Source organism: Pempheris klunzingeri, chromosome 10, assembly GCF_042242105.1.
Source record: "Pempheris klunzingeri isolate RE-2024b chromosome 10, fPemKlu1.hap1, whole genome shotgun sequence".
Lineage (NCBI taxonomy): Eukaryota > Metazoa > Chordata > Actinopteri > Acropomatiformes > Pempheridae > Pempheris > Pempheris klunzingeri.
Genome location: NC_092021.1, coordinates 3,142,540 through 3,148,420, shown reverse-complemented (window position 1 = coordinate 3,148,420; position 5,881 = coordinate 3,142,540). Strand labels below are relative to the sequence as shown.

Sequence of the window (5,881 nt, the reverse complement as noted above, 5' to 3'; positions counted from 1 at the left end):
AGTACCTTTATCAAAACGAGCTCGTGACATTGCTGCATTTATAACACCCTCAGGCCTCTATTTTTGGTTTGGTGTGTGAACTCCCTCGCTTGTTGCAACCTGTGAGCCAGGGTTGTGACTGTTCAAAAATGTCCTTTGATGTGTCATCACTTTGTGAAGTCATGTTCTGGAATATTGGACAAGCCTTTGATGCAGGCAAGTCTCTGCTCTCAGTGTGTCCAGACAAGTCAAGTGGGAAAAGAGCAAAGACAATCTGCATGTCCGTCCCTCCATCCAGCCATACATCCACCTATCCAGTCCTCATTACGGTCTGGTTTGGATCGGCCACCAAACAGGACAGGCACAGACCGCAAAGGACAATCAGGTCTGCAGAGAGGATAATTGGGGCCGATCTGCCCTCCATCCAGGACTTGTACCTGTTCAGGGTCAGGAGGAGGGCAGGTAACATCTCTGCAGACCCCTCACACTCCGCACATAAACTCTTCAAACTCCTCCCGTCTGGTAGGCGCTACAGATCACTGTACACCCAAACCACCAGACACAGAGACAGTTTCTTCCCCCAGGCCGTCACCCTGATGAACTCACACTAGCCTCAGAGTCTCAGGATCCACTGTGCAATAGTTCCACACTCCTGCACATTTGCAACATTTTTGCACTGCAATTCTGCACTACACCTACCTCTATTGTACATACTGTTGTTAAAGAGTTCTATACTGTTTATATTGTCCTGTTCTTTTCCTATTGTTGTAGTTTATTTCTATTTTTCTCCTCACTGTACATAGAGAGTCAAGTTTCACCGAGTCAAATTCCTTGTTTGTCTGTTCAAACTTGGCCAATAAAGTTGATTCTGATTGTCATTACAGATGATGACTGAGGCATTATGATTCTCTTTTCTCTGTCTGTCTTCCATCTATCCCATTCTTAGGAATGCAACGGCTGACGTTGACCATGATGTCCTGCAGCTTGCACTGTGTACGTCCCTCCACCACCATCCCCAGTGAATCCAGACTTGTATCCAGCTCTGAGCCAGCCTTATTAACCAGCTTCTCCAGCCGCCTGCTGTTCTCAGCTGGTGAGTGTGAGCGTGAGTGGTTGTCTGTGTCTATGTATTGACCCTGTGATTGACTGTTGAGGAGTCCAGGGTTTTACCCCACCTCTCGCCCAATGTCAACTGGGAGCTCTCCCGCGACCCTTAAGGATAAGCGCTATAGATGGATGGGTGAGTAGGATATGTAAATGTAAAATACTCCAGAGATTGGGCTGTTGGTGAAATTGGCTGCTTGAGGAAGCCCAGAGGCAGTGATGTTAACACCATAACAACATCTCTCTAAGCAGTTTGAATATAAACTCAACTGTGTAACATTCATGAAGAGAGGAAGAGACTGTTGTGTTACACCATCAGTTTTAGCTTGGTGCATGCAATAAGCTGACAACTTAGTGTACAACTACTGTCAATTTTCTTTCATACGCAACTTCCTCACCCTACCCTCTCAGGACTAGCCATAGAGGTAGGAAGACACTCATTGAGCAGTTGAAATATTCAAAACAAGAGAGGGGATGTAGCTCAGTGGTAGAGCGTGTGCTTTGCATGTACAAGGTCCTGGGTTCAATCCCCAGCATCTCCAACAAGTTAATGTTTAGCACAAAAAGCCCTTACACCACAGTTGTGCTGTGTGTCATTAAATCAAAATGGTTAGCCATTTGTCTTTATCTGTCTGCCAATCCACATGTCCGTCCCTCCATCCAGCCATACATCCATCTATCCAGTCCTCATTACAGATGATGACTGAGGCATTATGATTCTCTTTTCTCTGTCTGTCTTCCATCTATCCCATTCTTAGTAATGCAACAGCTGACATTGTCCATGATGTCCTGCAGCTTGCACTGTGTGCGTCCCTCCACCACCATCCCCAGTGAATCCAGACTTGTAGCCAGCTTGTATCCACATGCAAATGACTTCAGACTGTTTATCCACTACTTTCAGCTATTTCATTATTTGACTATGCCAGCCACTTTTAGTTGCCCATTTCAACCTCTTTGCTTGCTAACTAGTGTTCAGTCTTTAATACCCCTGCCAGGAATGACTGCTTTAAATTGCTGACTTTGAACTGTGTTGGTCCGTAGTGAAAACCGTGAGTTTTCATCAAAAGCTGTTGCCTTGGCGGTGCAACGAATTTCCATCGAAAATGTTCCTTCGCCGTGATCATTACAAGTGCAGTAACTCCACTCTGCAAGGTCCTATCTTCACCACATTTCTACTGTTTGACGACTGTCCGGCTCTGAAGACATGTGCATAGTGGAGGGAGGAAGTGTATGTTTTATTCTCAGACGTCTCTCTCTCAGCAGGTTAGTTACAGCCACCTCAAATTTGGTCCAAACATTCCCAAGACGTGGATGATGCTCACTTATGAAGCTTTTGAGGTTTTGTCAAACGCCGTCACCGTGGCGACGCCGTGTTCGCCATGAAACAGGAAATTGTTGTATCTTCAGTGTACATTATCCAATCTGTTCCAAACTTGTCATGATTAATAAGAGTCCCGGCCTGAAGACATCTACATGCCAGTTAGCTACCACAGTCATTTTGCCACCTAGTGACAACAGGAAGTAAGACTTTTGTGCCAATCATCATTTGATTTGCATGACATTGCCCGACATGCACAAAGGTGCGAGGGCCCTTCAACGCTGCTTGCAGCTTTAATTTCGGGTGCATTTCCTCACATTTCAATAGGGTCCTCGCAGCGCTTGGTGCTCGGGCCCTAAATATACATAAGCAGCTTTGTCACATGGCTTGTTATTCTGCTGAAAGTAGCCATTAGAAGATATGTTGAATACAGCAATGAAGGATATGGTCAGCACACAGATAAGGACACATGGCTGAAGTTATGATATAGACTACCGCATATGAACCCACTATATGTAATACTGTTACAGTATATAATAATAAAGCTTAAAGGACTAGATGGTAAAATCCCTTGAATACTTTCTGCATAGCTTCTTATATGATGATCTCAGTAGGAGCGATTTCAAACAACACAACTAAGAGGACAAACCTTGCTCTAATTATAATTGCTGTGGATCAGCCATGGCAAGTTGTAATCGGGGAGGGGAGCGCATCATCAGTTGTGCACCTGTAGTTCATTGGGTGTTTCGGCCATTAACACTATACACCCTCGCCACAGGCGGCCAGCCACAGGGTGATCTGACACTGTCATGCTCTCATGTGTCTAACCCTTCAGAACCTGGGGTCAGTGCTTGTATCCTGTCTTTAACATTATGAAGCTGGCCAACTCTACAGCAATACATTTAAGCAATATGTGTCTGTCCCTGTAAATACAAAGTCGTGAATACGGTACAAAATAAGACACTATGAATAATAACAACATGATCTCCACACATTATAAGGCACTTGGAAATAGTAACTCTATATTATACTATTCTACTATATTCTTCACTGTTGGAATAGTAACACTATATTTTCACAAATATATTCCTCACACAGACCTGATTGTCCTTTGCAGTCTGTGCCTGTCCTGTTTGGTGGCCGATCCAAACCAGACCGTAATGAGGACTGGATAGGTGGATGTATGGCTGGATGGAGGGACGGACATGCGGATTAGCAGACAACCCAAAGACACAATGACTCTCACAGCGGCTGCCATTGTTCAGTCCAAATGGAAAGGTTTGTGCAGAATTTGAATCATGAAAATGAATGCGTTCCTGAGATACCTCATTCAGTACAATTGGACACACGGGTGGACAGACCAATAGATGAACAGATAAACAAAAGGATGGATTGAAATTATCAGTTTACCGTTTGAAAAGTAGAAAGTATTTGGGAATCAGTGACTTTGATCAAAACCTGTTTGCTTCATGTTTGCTCCTTTCCCACTTGACTTGTCTGGGCACACTCTGAGCAGAGACTTGCCTGCATCAAAGGCTTATCCAACATTCCGGAACATGACTTGTCAAAGGACCTTTTGTGAAAAGTCTCATCAGGCACCAAGGGCCCAATCTCTGGATAGCGCTTATCCTTAAGGGGCGCGGGAGAGCTCCCAGTTGACATTGGGCAAGAGGTGGGGTAAAACCCTGGACTCCTCAACAGTCAATCACAGGGTCAATACATAGAGACAGACAACCACTCACGCTCACACTCACCAGCTGAGAACACCAGGCGGCTGGAGAAGCTGGTTAATAAGGCTCAGAGCTGGATACAAGTCTGGATTCACTGGGGATGGTGGTGGAGGGACGCACACAGTGCAAGCTGCAGGACATCATGGACAATGTCAGCCGTTGCATTCCTAAGAATGGGATAGATGGAAGACAGACAGAGAAAAGAGAATCATAATGCCTCAGTCATCATCTGTAATGAGAATCAGAATCAACTTTATTGGCCAAGTTTGAACAGGCAAACAAGGAATTTGACTGTGAAACTTGACTGTATGTACAGTGAGGAGAAAAATAGAAATAAACTAGTGATGGGCAAATGATACCGAGGCTTTGGAGCTTGTGTCACTCTTCCTGAAGCGGAGTGATTCGAAACGCTGTGTAGGAGCTTGTATCAAAACACCAGTGTCACGTGACCGATGACGTTCGAAGCTTCGAACACATCACTGTTTCGCTTCGCGCTTCATTGCTTCAGAATGTTTCGAAGCTTTTCATTGGCTCATAGTCTTTCAGTGTGTGTCATTGGCTCATGGTTTCAATGCATTCTGAGCCAATGACAGCTTGACAGGTTTGACAGATTTGAGTGGTTTGGTGCCATACCAGCTATATAAGATGCATCATTATGCTTCAAAATGGGGTTGTGAGGAGATTTGGAGAGTGAGAGTGAGAGTATTTTGGCAAGTTTCATGGCGAGTACCACCAATAAGCGACGTTCTAAAGTTTGGGATCATTTTGATCTCATACCACCAAATAAGGTATAATGCAGTTTATGGCATACATTTTATGTTTCCATAATTGAATTGTATTTTTAATTTTTAAATGGGTCTAAAAATTACAATTGCTTGTAGGTGCGGTGTTTGCTGTGCACACAAGAGTTGTCTTACAGCAACAACACATCATCTATGCTGAGACACTTGCGTGCCAGGCATGATGACAATCATACCCAGCAAACCAGTGACCCTGTCAACACTGGAAATCCTGACAGGAAGCTAAATATATATGTATATATACTGTATATATGTATGTGTGTGTGTGTCTATTTATTGTAGATGTTGTGTATCATATTCATATAGCAACCTTTCTCCCACACAGTGTCCAGAAAACAGAAGCTGGATGAGGCCTTGGTGGACATGATAGTTAAAGATGGTCAGCCTTTTTCTGTCGTTGAGGATGAAGGGTTCAAAAATGTCATTAAAATCCTGGACCCATCATACTCCATTCCAAGCCGCAAAACTGTAAAGGCAATGGTGGAAGCAAGGTACACTGTAACCAAAGAGAAGGCCTTGGCAGAAATGAAACAGACTTCAGCTGTTAGTTTGACTGCTGACATGTGGACATCAGTCAACATGGATGCATACCTTGGTGTCACTTGCCATTATGTGTCAGACAGCCTAGATCTGGCTACTGTGCTTTTAGGGGTGCAGTATTTTCCTTTGACCCACACAGCAGCTAATATTTCAGATGCAATTGCAAATTTGATGACAGAGTGGGGAATCACTGAAAAGGTCTGTGGGATGGTTACTGATGGAGCTCACAATATTGTGGCAAGTGTTACGCAGTTAAATGTTAGACATATTTATTGCTTTGCCCACATGCTGAATCTCATTGTCAAAAAATCACTCTGTCAGACTTCTGAGCTGGAAAACATGCGCAGTAGGGCCCGCACAATAGTGGCACACTTCAAGTCCAGTTCAAAAGCAAAGGAAAAGTTGAGCTC

General features: G+C 44.1%; 1 non-coding gene across 1 annotated transcript; it reads left to right on the top strand.

Annotated features, from left to right (window-relative positions):
- Positions 1–1,553: 1,553 nt before the first annotated feature.
- Positions 1,554–1,625, top strand: trnaa-ugc (transfer RNA alanine (anticodon UGC)). The gene has a single exon. It is a non-coding gene; the product is annotated as a tRNA-Ala (tRNA).
- The last annotated feature ends 4,256 nt before the right edge of the window (positions 1,626–5,881 follow it).